The sequence below is a fragment of the Pseudochaenichthys georgianus genome, chromosome 21 (assembly GCF_902827115.2).
Source record: "Pseudochaenichthys georgianus chromosome 21, fPseGeo1.2, whole genome shotgun sequence".
Classification (NCBI taxonomy): domain Eukaryota; kingdom Metazoa; phylum Chordata; class Actinopteri; order Perciformes; family Channichthyidae; genus Pseudochaenichthys; species Pseudochaenichthys georgianus.
Window position 1 is genome coordinate 18,366,668 of NC_047523.1, and position 16,740 is coordinate 18,383,407.

The window sequence follows — 16,740 nt, forward strand, 5'->3', positions numbered from 1 at the left end:
TGATGTTGTATGGGTCTGAGATGTATACAGAATCAGGATGTAATTCTTTAGTTTGGGAACATTTTGATCTGGACAGAAAGTACGTCTTAACCCTGATTTTCACCAAATCAAGTATGACATTTAACATACTATGCAACAAAAGCAAAGCGAACCAACCAGATAGTCATCAGCATTAAAGTTATAATGCCTAACATGCTTATTATTAAGATTATCAAATAAAAATGATTAATTTGAAAAAAAGTTATTCCAGAATCCCAAAAATGTTTGTCTTTTTTTTCTTTGACAGACTTTTGTACTTATTGGGTACAGCCACCTGAATTAACTGAACAGTATTCGTCTGTTTAAATGAATGCTGCAATTAAAAATATTAGTAATACAATTAATTGACACCTTTTGAACACCTTGTGTTACCAAAACATTATTCTCTTACTCTTAAACCACTGTTGCATATTTGCAATATGGCAAACTGCAGTGTTCCCTGGAGGCAAACATGTCATTAACCACACAGTGCAGCAGGGGGGCTCCAGCATGTGTCAAACTGAGTAAAGAAAAGGTCAAATTAAGACCTTTAGCCTGTTTTTTAAAAAAAGAACTGGATCGGGAGTCCAAACGTGATTGTAAAATAAAACATACAAAGTTGAATACAAATTGTGGCCCATAGCCACAGAAACAATAAACAGGGACCATACATTAGTTATGCTTGTCAGGATTATTATGTCATGTCACGTTTCTATGTCTAGGTGTGGGTGTTTTTCCGTTCTCCTTGTCATGTTTTCCTCCCTGTATATAGTCTGGTCTCTTTTCCCTGTGTTTTCATGTCTGTCGTTAGTTTCCCTGGTGTGTCTAATTTCCTGATTGTTTTCACCTGTCACTCCTTGTGTGTCTCCTGTGCTCATCAGTGTCAGCCCCGCCCCTGATTGTTCCCACCTGTGTCTAGTTACCCTGTGTTTAAATGTCCCTGTCTCCCAGTGTTCAGTGTCAGTATGTCTTGTCTATTGTCATGGTAAGGTCTATGCTCCTGGTACTCTTGAAAGGTTTTTGATTCCTCACTGCGTGAGCGCCTTCATTTTTTGTTCTCTGTTTTTGTCATCTCGACTAGAGTTTTGGTGGTTACCTTTTTGTTCATTTTTGCCAGTCATGGAAAAATAAAGTATCTTGCAATACTTTACCTCTGTCTCCCTATCTGCAATTGGGTCCAACATCTTAAGTGCCTGAGATCGTAACAATGCTCTTGTTTATACAATGTATTAAATGTATTTAATTGCATTCTGACGTATGGTAAGATCATGAAAACGCATCACATGTCCTTTTAAGTAAGGAGAAGCATATCCCAATCGTTTTTAGAATTGTATCAAATGCATTACAATAAACACATTTCATAGTGATTAAATTATATTTTAAAACAGCTCAATATAATACAAATTGCATCTCCTTCCAATGAACACAATTAAACATGTTGACATAGCACCTGCATAGAAATGAACAGAAAACGCACAGATCTTGATTACAAAATAAAGGTGATGTAGATGTACGAAACCCAGATATCGACAGCTTGACATGGAGGCTTCTGAGTATGTAGCTGAGAACCTAAAACCAACTGTTCCGATTGTTTGTTTTTCACTGTGCAAGGCCACATGGGGCATAAAATCATCCCAAAGCTGTCTAATATATCATGATGTTGTTTTTGAGACTGCTATGAGAGGTTGGCCTGGGTTTGACATCAGGCCTGTCACAAACTCAGTGGACGGCCTAGCTGTGCTTCTGTATTCCCATCACGTGAGCTCCAGTTTTATCTGTTGAATATGGAGAGCGTCTGTTTTGACACAAGTGATAGAAGCACTGACGGAGGCAGCTTAGCGAGATGCCTCTCATCTTGACAAGGCTGGGCTGCTCTGGGCAGAGGGGCACAAGCTCTGCCGACTTCCTGTCTCATCTGGAGGAGACCCTTCTCTGCCTTCCACCCCGCCCGGGTCAAACACACCCATCCATCACAGCCCCTCCCTTGTTTTCTCCCAGGGTATTGAGCAGTATTTTGCAGCCATTTTTCACCCCCCACTCTCAGCCGTCAGTCAGGGACGGCTTTGCAGTAATATAACTGACACCAGCTGGCGTACAGGGAGTAATGAATAGCCTGGCTGGGTCTATCAGGAGGAGCGACAGAAACGGCTTCTCTCGGTCTCTCTTTTTATTTCTATTTCTCTCTCTCTTTTGTCTCAACAATCACCACAATTCAAACTAACATGGACAGTGAGATACATTCTCCTCTTTACTGCCTGCCTCTCCTCATCTCTTGGGGGCTACTCTGACTGTTTAAATGCAACTGTGTTTTATATATTTGACTTTGCATAAATGTTGCAGTAAATAAAATAATACCTTTCAACAGTCATCATAAACTGCTAATATAAAGGCAATTATTTATTAAACACATTTTAAAATGATACATCCCGGTTTTTTTACGTGTCTTTAAAGTTCACGTGCAAAGATTGAGTCAAAGATGCAATCACTGTATCTATGAAGTCACCCTTTGCTGCATTGCTGAGTTAAATATATGGCCTACACAGTGTATTATTAATGTATATTTCATGGCTAAAATGAAGTGACATCAAATTGATAGCTTCAGCTGTGGAGCCAAGTCCATAACTGTGAATGTGTTACGGTTACTAACTTTTCCTGTGAAGAATCGTCCTCTTGTATCAATTGTCACAAAACAGATTGCACATAGGCCTCCTATTTGTATAAGATTTAGGCTATTCAAATGGTGTACGGAGAGTGTTTTGTCGTAGATGTTTTTGAAGTGTTGTTTTACACTCTAATCTATTTAAAAAACTTACAATGACTATATTATAAGTTAGCATACAATGTTCAGCTAAATAGATGACTTGTTTCTATTAGAGTATATGGCTGGCTCTGTCTAATGATTAGAAAGAGCCAGCCCTGCTGTTTCCTATCGTTGCGCTAAGCTAAGCTAAGCTAAGTACACTAGCTGCTTTGACTGTAGGCTATTATGTGCCACACAGGCAGGCCACAACTACTTTATGAGCATAACTGCTTCACAAAAGTTGTTATATTTATCACATTTCAAGCCTTGTTAAAGTTTAAAGCAGTGATGTGTAGGCTATAGAACATTTTGACTGTTTTTCTCTCAGCCATCTTTTGAGACAAATCAATGTTGTTGGAACACACACTGTATGGGGTACATACCGTAGTCCTCATCCCCAGACTCAATCCCCCCCTCTCCCCTCCACTCCACTGCACTCCACCTCCTACCCAATCAGCGAAAGGTGACTTTGGGGGTGGCAAGGTGGGGGAGTTATGTCACTGACCCCCTACAGCGTGATTGAAGCCTCTCTCAGTGGGGCCCCTTCAGAGGCCAAGAAAGATGCAGTCACAGATTACACCTTCATCACAACATTGGTATTTACATTTGTTTGGATGAATCTCTCAGATAAGATTGTTACCTTTGCCCAGCATTTAAAGCACTCCGCCTTGTGTTTTGTTCATTGCAAACTGCATTTGTTTTCTTCCTGACATTTACCTCTGCAGACTGGCAGAACCATTAATAGCTTTGACATTTTAATGTATTAATGAGAGAATTGAACCTCTCATATTGTTCTTTTCACCACAAAGCCCGAGAAAGTGGGTTTTCTAATAAATACCCTCTGAAAGATGACATATTTCATTATGGTCTGCGCTCCTGTTAATAGCGCTGGCTCTTAACATAATAGGTTAATAGTTAATAAAGTCTGGGTGTCATAATCTCAAGAGAAGGTAATCTGTCAGAAGCTGTAAATGATTAATCAAACATATGTGAGATAATTGATAAAAGGTCATTAATGAATCAGGTTTTTTGTATTAGTTCGCAAACTTGTGGTTGCTACATTATTATTTTGTACACTTGAACCCTCTCTAACCACTGATACTAAGGTATTTTTTAGAAAACGACATTTTGGCGATAGGATGTTAAACAAAGGGCCCTTCTTGGTGCAAAAAAATATTTGTAACAAAGGTCAACATGTCACAGGAACCACAGGAATCTGTTTTCTGATTGGCAGCTTGTCAAATCTGGTCACTTGTTTTTTATCAAAAAGTTACTTATCAACTTTTACATTTCACTGCAACTTGCCACAGGTTGTACTTCACTACTCTGGTGTGCATTTGCCCGTTAATGCAAATTAGCATTAGATTAGCAATAAACTGTATATGTAGAAACTGTTATAAAAACTGAGATGAATAGCATTAGTCTCGAAGGTGACATACACCGCTTTTATTTCTGGGGTAGTTTTTGTGTAAAGGGTTTACACCTTTATTTTGTGTTGTGTGTATACATGTGCAGCAGTGGAGACCTCATCCTGATGCTCGTCTATTATGGATGATGTCACATTCGCATCCTGTTAGTTTGGCTCTGATGTGATTAAACCAAACTGCATGTTTGACCTTTGATCTGTGCGAGGATCTCATGCTCAGGTTGTTCCGGCAGAAGCTGCCCAGTCCAACACATGAAGTGAGACACACAATAGATTGGTATTCAGTCAGGTTAGTTAGTCAGTTGAATATTTGAAGACAACATATGAAGCTTAGCGCAAGTTCAGACAGGAAGACCTAACACTCCGTATTGCGCGTCATGGCAATACTTGCTCCCTGCATCTAAATGACAGGGAGCGCCTCTCCTCAGCTAAACCTATCACGCCCCTCCATTGACAAGGCTAATCATCGCACCTGTTAACCCCTCTATATATGCTCTCCCCTGTTCTATCAGCTGTCTTCCAGGTGTCAACGCGCAAGCAGCAGCAGGGCTTCGTCCCAGCTCCAGGCATTATTCATCAGCTCCGCAGTCTGGCGGATTAAGCTACAGGCGGCGTTCGCCAGTCGGCTAGCGGGTCCAGCCGGCCGCCCCGCAAACCCGGACGCGGGAGGAAAAGACAAGGAAATCGGGCTCCACGGAAGTTCCTCCAGCTTAATGGAAACGGGCTATTTCACCCAAACAATTGACGTACGCCTTCAGTCTCTCAAGAGGGTATCACTGGCTTCATGGCCGCTCAAATGCGGCGCTTCCGGCTTCACGCGGAACGGGCCTCATCGCACGTGAAGCTTTACCCATTCTGGCTTCAACCACAACCCCTCCTGCAGGCAGGCAGGCAGGGCTTAAACTACATCCCATTGGAGCTACTTCCTTCTGCGCCTCACCTCTAAAACAGGCGTCAGGGTAGCGCTGGCAAGAGGCAGTTGCAGCAAATTCACGAGATGTTTCGTTATATTGTCATGACATTCGGGGCATGCAGAGCGAGATCACTGCCCCTTTAAGAGAGGGGTGTGGCGCGTGCAGGTGTGCTGGGCATGGTATGGTAGAGCGAGCGGGATTCATGTTTTCTAGAAGTAAACAAGGCAGCAGAAAAAGGAATTTCTGTGATCTTACGAAACAGAAGAGCTAAATAAATGCAACGACCTCCCAAGAAGAGCTCGCCTCTCTCCAGTCTTTCCGATAAAATGGGTTATTGAACCCGAAGCGTGTTGCTTCTGCCCTGGGAGACGACAGAGAGTCACCCCCCCCCCCCTTTTCCTCGACTACGGTCTGGGAGCCGACAGGAAGTTCAATACGATGCATTGCTACCTTTAGTTCAGGGTAAGGTGAGTTCCAGGCAGTGTTGGGTGTAACGTATTACAGTATGGAGTTTCAGTAACGTATTACTTGCATTACTAATGCAGTCGGGTAATTACTACCCATTACAATGGTCAGTAACTAACGCAGTGTCAAGCTTCAACACAGCGTTAACTGAAATGAATGGCGCCAACTCATTTCTAATATGCAAAAGACAAACAAATGCGTCTATGATGTATTTTCGATCAGACGAGATCGCTCTCCCCGGTCTGCGTGCGAGGGGGCGGGGCAGTTTACCACTGGTCGGGTCGCTCGGTGCGTCCGGGATGCCCCGTACGGCCGGGAAGCCCTGTACGTCCAGGAAGGATGCCCGGGAGGCATCAGTCGCTTAAATCCTCACATGTATTAACCTCTCCTTTTCATCCATAGATTTCGGCTGCATCCCGCAAGGTAAGATTCACATTCAGTACTTCATCCTTCATTCTTTTGGGGGTTCATCGGAAATGGTTCTTCCCTTCCCGATTGATATCCTACTAAAACCTGGGCCTAATCGCCAAAACAACATTCATTCATTTGTGATGAACTGTCATCATTATGTTCCATTGATATAATGTGACCGATAATAAATATGTATTCCATACATCATGTCTCTCCTGATTGAAATGCTGGTTCTTAGCTTTGTGTGTAACGTGGGACCCATGTTTTAATCTATGAGGATGGGAGAGTGGAAGACAGAGCAGTAGTGGTAGAAGTTCTCTTCCATGCCCATAGGCTGTCAGTTTGTTGTAAATAAATAGTTTGGTGGCTCAGCAGGAGAAAAGCACTTCATCAAGGACCACGGGCACAACCTGCATCCGTCTGCACTTACACCAGCGCTCATCCCTTGATTACAACCGTCCTCCCCTCTTCCTCCGCCCCACTCAGTTCCTCTCCTCTCTTTTGCCCTCCTCTTCTGCGTGCTTACGGCACATTCTGCACATCCTGTACAGATGTTGTAGATTCCCTGATTAGTTTCCTCCAACAGTGCAGTTGAAACAAGGTTGTTGTGTCACCTTTCTCCAAGATAACACTGATGAAGACTTGGCCTAAGGAGCTTGCTGATTTGCTGCATTTTGAATTTCCTACTGTTTAAATATCTAAGAAATTGCACTTTTAAGTTTTAGGACGTGTTCGCGTCCTAAAACAATGATGAAAAATCAAAGGAAAACCACATAAGCATAAACTGAGGTAGAGGTTTCATCTTTGTGGCCAACAAATGCCTCCCAGCCTAATACTGAAAACTACTTTTCAGAAGTGATGTTCCATTCACGATGGACAAGCTAAGAGCTGAATATTTGTGAGATTCACATTAATTCTCGGATGTTAGAGTTACTGTATGTGACCAGATAATACTTTTGGTAGGACTCAAATAGCTTTCTCTATTTTAGGTTTTGCACAGGAGAACAACAATTAGTCATCAGATAATGCAATATATCAAAGTGAATACATTTTACAGAGACAAATGCAACACAAGTACAAAGAACGCACCTTTGTGTTTATACTATTCTTTAAGTTAATTTGTGTTTACCAATTTCCAAAGCTCACTAAGGGACAATTCAAATGTTATTTCTGTATTTCGTGTGAGTCTTGTTGCCATCTTTGTGGCCATTTTTTCTATCGCATATGTTGACAGAGCTATGTAGGAAGATCGTGTGCTCACTCACACAGCTCACTCTAATAAAGCTACAAAACTCAATTGCTTCTGAAACTGTCAGAAATAGCTGTGAGCAAGCCCAACACCATTTTCTGTTTCAATCACTAACCAAATTATAAATGCGGGCCATCAGCTGTTGTTGCTATACCATTTCTGAGCACCAATAACGGTTTGCACCGTACAAGGCAGCACTTTTTTAAGAACATCAGTGAGCATATCATTTTTCATTGTCACTGTGTTGTACTCGGTTGCACAGTCACCATGGAAGCTAATGTACTGAGTTACTCAGCCCAGTGAGGCAGCCCTGAAATGACAGACCTGTTTAAAGCATGGACCTTTTAATAAAACAACCCAACCCATATGCAAACACACACACGCACGCGCACACACACACACACACACGCATGCAGGCCAGTGTTGATTTCATTAGCAGCGGGGGAGAAACAACACAGTAGCTGAGAGTGATGAGGCATCTGGATTCACCAATGACAGCCCTTTGCTAAGTGTGACTGAAATACTGCCTTCTCCCTTACTCTGTCTCTCTCCTATGCTGCTTTTCTCTCCATTTTTTTTTTCTCTCTTCTGCTTCTCTTCATTCATCTTTGTCTTGTAAATCTGCGGCCTGTAGTTGTGTGTATGTGTGTAGAGGAAGACTCTTAACCTCAACTGAATGTATTTCATCTGCAGTGCCTCAATTTTAATCCAAGCTAATGGAAGTGCTGGCCGGCGCTCAGCTCAGCCTTGGTCCTTAGCGCACACACAACCACAGCACTGCATATACACTGTGTTATAAGGTCTGCCAAGATTAGCACAGCAATAAACTAAAAATACTTACATTTAAAAAATAATGCTCCTCACCAATGATTTGTGTTGATTTGGTAAAGTAAATAATTAAAATGAACTAGAAACAAACTGCATTAAAAATTCAGCTTGACCCAAAATATAAAGACATTTCTGACTGTTGTTCTGACACCATCCAAGCACTAAGACTGGGAGAAAAAAAGTGATTGGTGATACATTTGCAATTTTTGCTGTCTTAAGGGAAATCAGTGCAGAGACACATTGGTGTTTCGACAGTATCTGAGAGACCTGCTGGGTATGTTAAAAATATCACATGTGTCTTGTATGAAGTCCAATGTTGGAGAGTTACATATAACCGAGCACAATTAGCGTTGAATCATTCTATACTGCACACATGCAAACGGTGTTATTGGTCATTGCCTATTTCTTTTGTAATAGGAAATTCCTGGTTCAGCATAAATGTGCAGTCTCACAAATGAATATTGCTCCCTTGTGACCCCCAAGAGTATGTGATTAAGTGTTAAAATATATCGTAGGTATCGAGATGAGAGCTCATGCACCACTCTGTAGCTACAGTAATGCTGTATTTAGCAAAGGAAGGGAAACACTATATATTTTTTACAGCAATTAAGCAGCATCAGTCACTGTCAGAAAACTGGCCCTGAATGGTAAGCACTCCATTAGTGGAATTACAGCAGCTTCACAGTGCAGCAGAAAGAGACGGGGTAACGAGGGAAGTTAATGAATTCCAATTGGTAATCCATCAGTTGTGATATGCTTGTGCAGGAAACACTCACTGTGCGGACTGAAGCAGATTCTAAAAATTACCCATCCTCAAAACCTAAACCTATAGTCTACAATAATATGTTAATAATCTAATGTTATTTTCAGGTGGGTAAAGGCAGAAACATCAATTACAGTGCAGTCTTGATGAGGAGCTCCAGATGGGCTGACGGGGAAGACTGCGTCTTGTGCCTCTTTGGCTGAATATAACACTAATAAAGGAAGGAGAGTTCCTGCTTAAGGAGCATTTTGGTTTGAATGAGAAATAAATGTAAAATATAAAGTAAGTAAGTTTCATTACTGGATTTGGCAAGTAGTGTTTTGGCTTTGGTCCATATTTCTACTGACTGAAAGCAGTCTACATTCTCTTATCATGTTTTAAAAGCCTTTAGCATCAGTGTATTTTAACCCAGATGGTGATGTTTTACTTTAATTCACTATTTGTAATGTAAATAGTGCAATGCAAAAATGCAGTCACATTAACAAGTGACTGATAACTATGCATTCCTTTTTTGTTGTTGTTCTTTGACTGTCATTCAAAACATCCCTGATGATGCAGCTGTGTTGTTGATTTCTAAAAGCCAGAGAGCAATCGAGAAAAGGGTAGAATACCCTGTCATAAGTAACCAGATTAGCGAGTATAAAGGTGGAGTGGTTAGAAAGTGATAAGTAGCCCAGCTCCCCCTAAGCCCCTAGCTAAGCATTCCTGTTCACAGCCTGTACATCGAAAAATCCACCACTGGACAGATCAGACGAAAGGCTGTGTTGTCCTTTTCCAATCACACTCTGTAACCGCCTCCATTACTCAGTTATTTTAGAAAGCAATACCTTTCTGTCTTCTTGTGCTTTATGGATATCATATACACATTTCCAAGGGAATTATAGTTTTTTCTCTCGGTGCATCTCCCCTACGCTGATCAAGATGAACGGCTGTGTGCAGCCCAAATTCAATCCGGAGCGACCCAGACATCAATAATATATTAGTGGAGCAGTTAGAAACCTAAAGATATCAGTATTGATCTCCTAGATCCAGCTTGTTTGGACGAGGAGACAAATAGCCTCTCCGCCTCTCTCGAGGTACCCATTTCATTTTACAGAAAGAGTTACTCGACCATGTTACTGCCACTCTTACTGCCTCTTCTCATTCACATCATGCGCTGTATGTGCAATGGACATCAACTATTTTGGATAAAAGACTATAAACTTCTATAAACTAAACTATTGTTATTATTTGCTTAGATGCATTTACAGAATTCTGATTTATTATCATTCCTAACACATGGACTGACTTGACAGTTCAAAGTGAAGATTGGAAATGTTCATGTTGCTTATCGGCATCAAAATGTCAGGACTGGAATGTTTCTTCACATTGATGGAAAACATTTTCTCCAGGTTGGTAAATATGTTTGTCCTCCTATTTTACGTGTGGGCGATTACATGCCCCTCTCTCTCTTCAACCATTGGTTTCTTTCCTAGCTGCTCTTTGTCAAACAAATCAATGCGGGTGGAAAACCTGCAAACCCTGCCTGATCAAGGTTGCATGCTAATTGTGACATTTATCACACATTCTGTCTGTACACTATGCCTCTCTTTGAGCAGGCCATTTTAAAAACTTCTATTTCCTATTGTGCAAGACATAAAACAATGACATGGCAAATCTTTGAAACACAGTTTTGTTTTGTGTTTTTTGGGGGGTTTTCTCATGTTTACGAATGAGAGAAAGTTGAGTTGAAATGTCAGATAGCGTGACAGAGATGACCAGATCCGATTGAAAAGCGTACATCTGAAATGTATTTGAAGTGTAACAGTCACAATTATAGTCATAAGTGATTCAGTTTTCCAGTTTTTAAAAACTCTTTTGTCCCAACAATTCCTTCCAATAATTTTAAATATTAAATAAAGCTGTATGGCCTGACTATACACACTTGACTATACAGTATGTAGACTATTCAACTGGTTTTACTGTGTCCTTCTCAGTCGGTGATGGCAAATTGTGTGCCAACGTTTCAGAGACCATTCTGGGTCAGCTTTTGTACCTAAGGCAGACAGTCCTTATGCAACTACTGGTGTGTTGTTCCTCTGTCACTGAGAATTGTATGTTGGTGCGTGTTTGTGTGTGTGTGTCTTTGTCGTTTCCCTAGCTTCCTCAAAGTCTTCAAGGCTTTATCCATTTAGCTCTCCACTCTCACTGCCCCACAGATGATGCACTTTACCTAGTGCAAGAAACAACACTCAGACAGAGAAGAGCTGTCCTGTTCTTTAGCAGAAAGCACAAACGTCTGCAGTCATGAGTCATGACCTATATGATGAACATAACATAATGAGTATTGATTTCAGTCAAGAAGAGTTCAGGAAGAGTTTACCCACCAAGACATCCCAACATAATATAATACAATACAAGCATGCATGTAAAGATAATCACAACTCTATGACTGGTGAAGGAAGAAAAAAACAAACAATTCAACTTCCATTTCATTTATCTAAATGTAAGAGCCATTCCTCTGGATTTGAAAAGGGTGTCCTGATTCGTACAAGGGGCAATACATTGGTAAATAGGTTAGCAAGATTGAATTATCGTTCCCTATTCCAAATAGGTAATCTGATTATCCTGATTATCCTGCTTCCTGTACAAACTAGAGAGAGACACGAATCGGAACTGCAACAGAAAAACTGAATGTAAAAAAGCAATGTTGGTAATATGACTGTGTCCAACCATTCTTCTCTTCTTATCTTATTCGGTTTAATTTGTGTTTCCGTCAATTACACATACTAAACAACAATAAAGAGTCAATAAACCCCATAATTATACATTAATTACTGCTGCTCATTTAATTGTTTGATGACAACAGACCACAACACTGGCTTGTTCTCTTCACATAAACAAGGAACTCTTTACTCTATCAGATATTTAGAACAATTACATTATGGGACACACCACTTAAAGAACACTTGTTTATAGCATTTTCTAATACCGAGCCAGCACTGAATCAATTCAATCAGGAGAGACGGGTTTGATGTAAGAATACACATTTATTGCCAGGGATACACAAATGAATGTAATGGAGCTTTGGTGATTAGGCCCCGTTGTGCAGGAGTATCTTTCGGAAAGGGAGAACCGATCCGATGAAATCCCCCGGGGTCTAGACACTGGTGGTGGTGAATGGATAGTTGGGGTTGGTCTGAAGAGGAGCGGCTTAGCTCGACCCTGGATTCGTAGGGACAGGAGGTGAAAAGGGGTGGAAGAGGGTTGCATCGAGTCACCTGAAATGACAACTGTCAGAGGAGGGAGAGCAGATTTAAAAGGTTTAGCTGAGCGCTATGATAGGCTTGTGAGAATAGAGCGAAGAGATTGGTTAAGCTGGGGAGTGACGCCCCCGATCACTTATTGAAAGGAGAGAGAGTAGTAACGTAGAAATAGTAAATGAATGAGTGGGGACGGTCTTCCTGGTTGAATTTGCACTGAGCTTCATTTGGCCTTTTGTAACTAATGGAAAGATGTCTTCATAAAATAGAAGCATAGGAAAACCATTTAATATGCATATCTATAATGTTAATTAATTAATTAATGAACCAAAGGCAGCTATCTCTCTATCTGTCTGTGTCCGTCCATCCATCCATCCATCCATCCATCCATCCATCCATCCATTTATCTATCTATCTGTCTTTAAAAACAGTGTGCTTGGCCACTGCTGTGTTCTTTAATTAGGTTGTGTTCCCTTTCTCTTGTTAATTAATCCATAATTAATTGAATAGTTAATAATGTGTCTGTTCAATTAGTGATTACTTATGAGACCATGGGATTCACCCGGGCTCAACATACTGTGCTCTGTTGTTCTTGTGAATCCGGCAGAGGATATTACATTGACTTAAAATATTTTCTTTGTAATTTACCCTATGCCTTTACATAACCACTCCTAAACCTTACTGTAACCTTAACCATAATCCAAATTTAAATTTACTCTAACCTTAAACCTTGAATGAAATTATTGACATCACGGTGACTTGTATTTTATCCCCGAAAGGGAGGCAAGTCTCCGCAATGTAACGGGGGGTTACGTATTGTAACCCTAGTCTATCTCACACAGGCTCCACCCTCTACTGGACTCTATGGGTACTCCCCTCATCAATAATACGCGAGCGTTCACACACTGAAGATGTATAAACGTAGCCAGGCAATCAGGGCGAGCCTACCTGAATGCGCCCACAGGCCACAGGGGTTTCACCAACTAATCGACTAGTCGACTAGTCGACTACCTTTACCACTAGTCGGCGCTGTAGGCCCTAGTCAACTAGTTGTGAAAAAAATGGAGGTAAACGAGGTGCTGCAAAATTCTCCAAAACGTGTCCGACATTCTTATGTATGGCAGTACTTCAACAAAGATGTAACCAACTCCACAGTGAAGTGTCAGTTGTGTACAGCTGTACTGAAGTACAACACAAATACATCTGCTATGCGCAACCATCTGAAGATGAGACACCCGCTGCCGACAGCTAGCACTAGCAGTAATGCTAGCACCAGTGAGCAACGGACCGGCGTCAGCACAGGACAGAGGCAGACGAGCAGCAAAAATAAAACGGGTCTACAGTGATGCGGATGATGAGCTACGGGATTACTGCCAGCGGACACTGCATATCCCCACAGTGAATAACCCACTGGAGTGGTGGGCAGAAAACGGGCACCGCGTCCCCCGTTTAGCCAAGTTTTCGAGGAGCTACCTGGCTATTCCAGCCACAGGCACCCCGAGTGAGAGGGTTTTTTCCCTGGCAGGCAACACTGTCACCCGAAAGCGGTCAAGCCTCCTTCCCTCACATGTCGATGCGTTGGTGTTCCTCAACGCAAACCAAAAATCTGGAAAGGTGGACGTTATCGTGAAGGACAGCGAGTAAAGTGTTGCGCACTGGATTTACGTGGTATTTCAGTAAACAGAGTTTTTTGCTGTCGATTTTGGTGAGTCCAGTTACTGTTTGTTAATTACTAAGTCCAGTTACTGTTTGTTATTTACTCAGCCATGTAACACAAATTAAAATGCAGTGTTTAATGTAACTGTATAAGTTCCAATATAAAATACAGTTGTACACCTCTCTTTGTGTGTCTTTATTATGACGTAACGACTAGTCGACTAGTCGACTGCTATTTTGAAAAACGTGTCGACTAGTAAATATTGGTAGTTGTGAAACCCCTAGCCCACAGTATATAAGGCGGCTACGCCTCCTGACTGTCATCCTACACCCTCTTCAGCGAGCGGCATAAGACAGGGCCCCTAGGTAGAGGGCTCCGCCTGTGCTTATAGCACTAGGGTTATAATACGTAACAGTCAGGAGGCGTAGCCGCCTTATATACTGTGGGCCTGCGGGCACATTCAGGTAGGCTCGCCCTGATTGTCCAGCTACGTTTATACAACTTCAGTGTGTGAACGCTCGCGTATCATTGATGAGGGGAGTACCCATAGAGTCCAGTAGAGGGCGGAGCCTGTGTGAGATAGAACTGCGTAAACAGATTTATGTCCCCACAGTGTGACTAAAACACACACAAATGAACAAAGACACACACACACACACACACACACACACACACACACACACACACACACACACACACACACACACACACACACACACACACACACACACACACACACACACACACACACACACACACACACACACACACACACACACAGAGAGAGAGTTATAACAGAGCAGTCGAAGACAGCCAATATCCAGACTCACACAGAACCGTTTCTCTTGATTTGTGAGATGTTGAACTGGAAGAAATAATAAAATAAATAACGAGACTACACTGGCGTACACGCACGCACGCGCGCGCACACACACACACACACACACACACACACACACACACACACACACACACACACACACACACACACACACACACACACACACACACACACACACACACACACACACACACACACACACACACACACACACACACACACACACACACACACACACACACACACACACACACAGCTGCTCGTCCATCTCTTCCTCTCCGTCTGCCTCTCTGGGTTGCCTCCTCAGCAGCTGTGTTTGTGTGATGACCGGGGATATTGGAAAGCTAAACCTAGCTCCTATCATATGTCATCTTTAAATGACAGTGTCGTAAAGCGTTACGGAGAGCAGAGTGGAGGAGAAGGGCCCTGCCAGCATAGATATATATAAACACTAGATGGCTCATGGGAGATTTTCCAGCGTAGCTGACCGGCCGCCATCTTGCTACAGTCAACAGTTACTCTGATTCGCGTTATGGTAGCTGTTGTAAGGTGAGTGATCTGCACAAAAATACTCTTAACTCACTGAAATCTTGACTGATTTACAAACGGTTTGGTTTATTAGAAACATGATTAGCATGGCTATGATACAGGATGCTTGGACATGTTGAAATTGCAGCTTTTCTTTGTGTATGTGGTTGTATTTATTAGCTGGCTAATAACAAGAGGCTGTCAGTGAGACCTAGTATTACAAAGTTGACCCACAACTCCACCAGTGGGAGAGGCAGAACTGCTCTTTCTTTCAACACAACTTAAGTTACACATGATTTCTTCCAAGTGGTTTGACTTGTTAAAAACATCTTGCATTATGATACAGGAATTTGCTGGCTTTGTGTTTACAGAAGTACCTGACTATGCCGGACTTTTGTGCAGCCTACGGATGCTCTAATCACCGCAGTCTGGAAACAAGAACCCGTGGGATCACCTTTCACGTGTAAGATATGACAATATTATGACTACAATTAGGATAATCGTTAATTAATTAGTGGATGTATGTACATTACAAGTCCTGCTACACAGGATCAGTGGGGCTATGTGAGATAATAGTATTGCAAGATTGTTGTTGACCCAGCCTCTTTAGAATATGTTGTTACCATTTCTTTACACAATTATTTAATGTTTCTATTGGACACCTTTTTTATTACTCTTAGTGTGGTTGTCTTATTCTTAAAGTAGGCTATACATACATGCATACATACCAAAAATATGATAATTTCGGTGTGTATTTTTGTCCTACCCTTAATGTTAAAGGAAAGAAGGGGGGAACATGTTGACAATAATTTATATATCTGGCTACCTTTCTCATGTTTTTAAGGTTTCCCAAAACCAAAGAGAGGAGGAGGCAGTGGGAACTCGCCCAAAGAAGGGACGGTTTTGTTTCCTGTGACAGGACACTGCTCTGCAGTGAGCACTTCAGGAGTGAGGAATTTGACCGGACAGGAGACGCAGCACTATGTTCCCCACATATGTTTATGTTTGCTCAGTCTAATAAACCCATAACATGGTTGTGAAAGAATACCAAAGCTGAGGCTGGACGGTGATTGATTGTTGGTGTGCCATGTGTTCTTCTTAATAATAATAATACATTTATTTTGGGGGGCCGCCTTTCATAACACCCAAGGACACATAGGATAGTTTATGTTTAAATTGTTCCCTATATTGCATAGGGGCAATATAGGGAACAATTTAAACAGTGGATTTGTGATATATCAGCCGGGGTGAGACAAGACAAACCACAAATGGACTACAGAAGGACACATGGTACAGATTATTCTTGGTCTTTTTTCAATAACATATTTCAAAGGTTCTGGATTTGTTTACAAATCTAGAAACTAAATACAAAACTAGGATGATATGAAGATCTCATGTCAAAAATAATTGTGATAAATTAGACAGAACTGGCCTGTCTGTGAGCACATTTTATGTTGGTTTGGTTCTTCTGATAAAGGTGTGAATATCTAAATAATATACCAACATATGCTATTGTCATTAGTTGTGTCCCTATTCTTAAAGCTAAGGCATTGCTAAATTAACAACTCTTGGCTTACAGAGTGGTAACATGAGACCGA

General features: G+C 41.6%; 1 long non-coding RNA gene across 3 annotated transcripts; it reads left to right on the plus strand.

Annotated features, from left to right (window-relative positions):
- Nucleotides 1-5,318: 5,318 nt before the first annotated feature.
- Nucleotides 5,319-16,300, plus strand: LOC139435958 (uncharacterized). Of its 3 annotated transcripts, none has more exons than XR_011645166.1 (4): nucleotides 5,319-5,625; nucleotides 6,026-6,046; nucleotides 15,514-15,605; nucleotides 15,987-16,300. It is a non-coding gene; the product is annotated as an uncharacterized lncRNA (long non-coding RNA). The 3 variants fall into 3 exon arrangements; XR_011645167.1 differs by having other exon boundaries at nucleotides 5,319-5,620; XR_011645165.1 differs by lacking the exons at nucleotides 5,319-5,625; nucleotides 6,026-6,046 and adding an exon at nucleotides 14,909-15,163.
- Nucleotides 16,301-16,740: the final 440 nt, after the last annotated feature.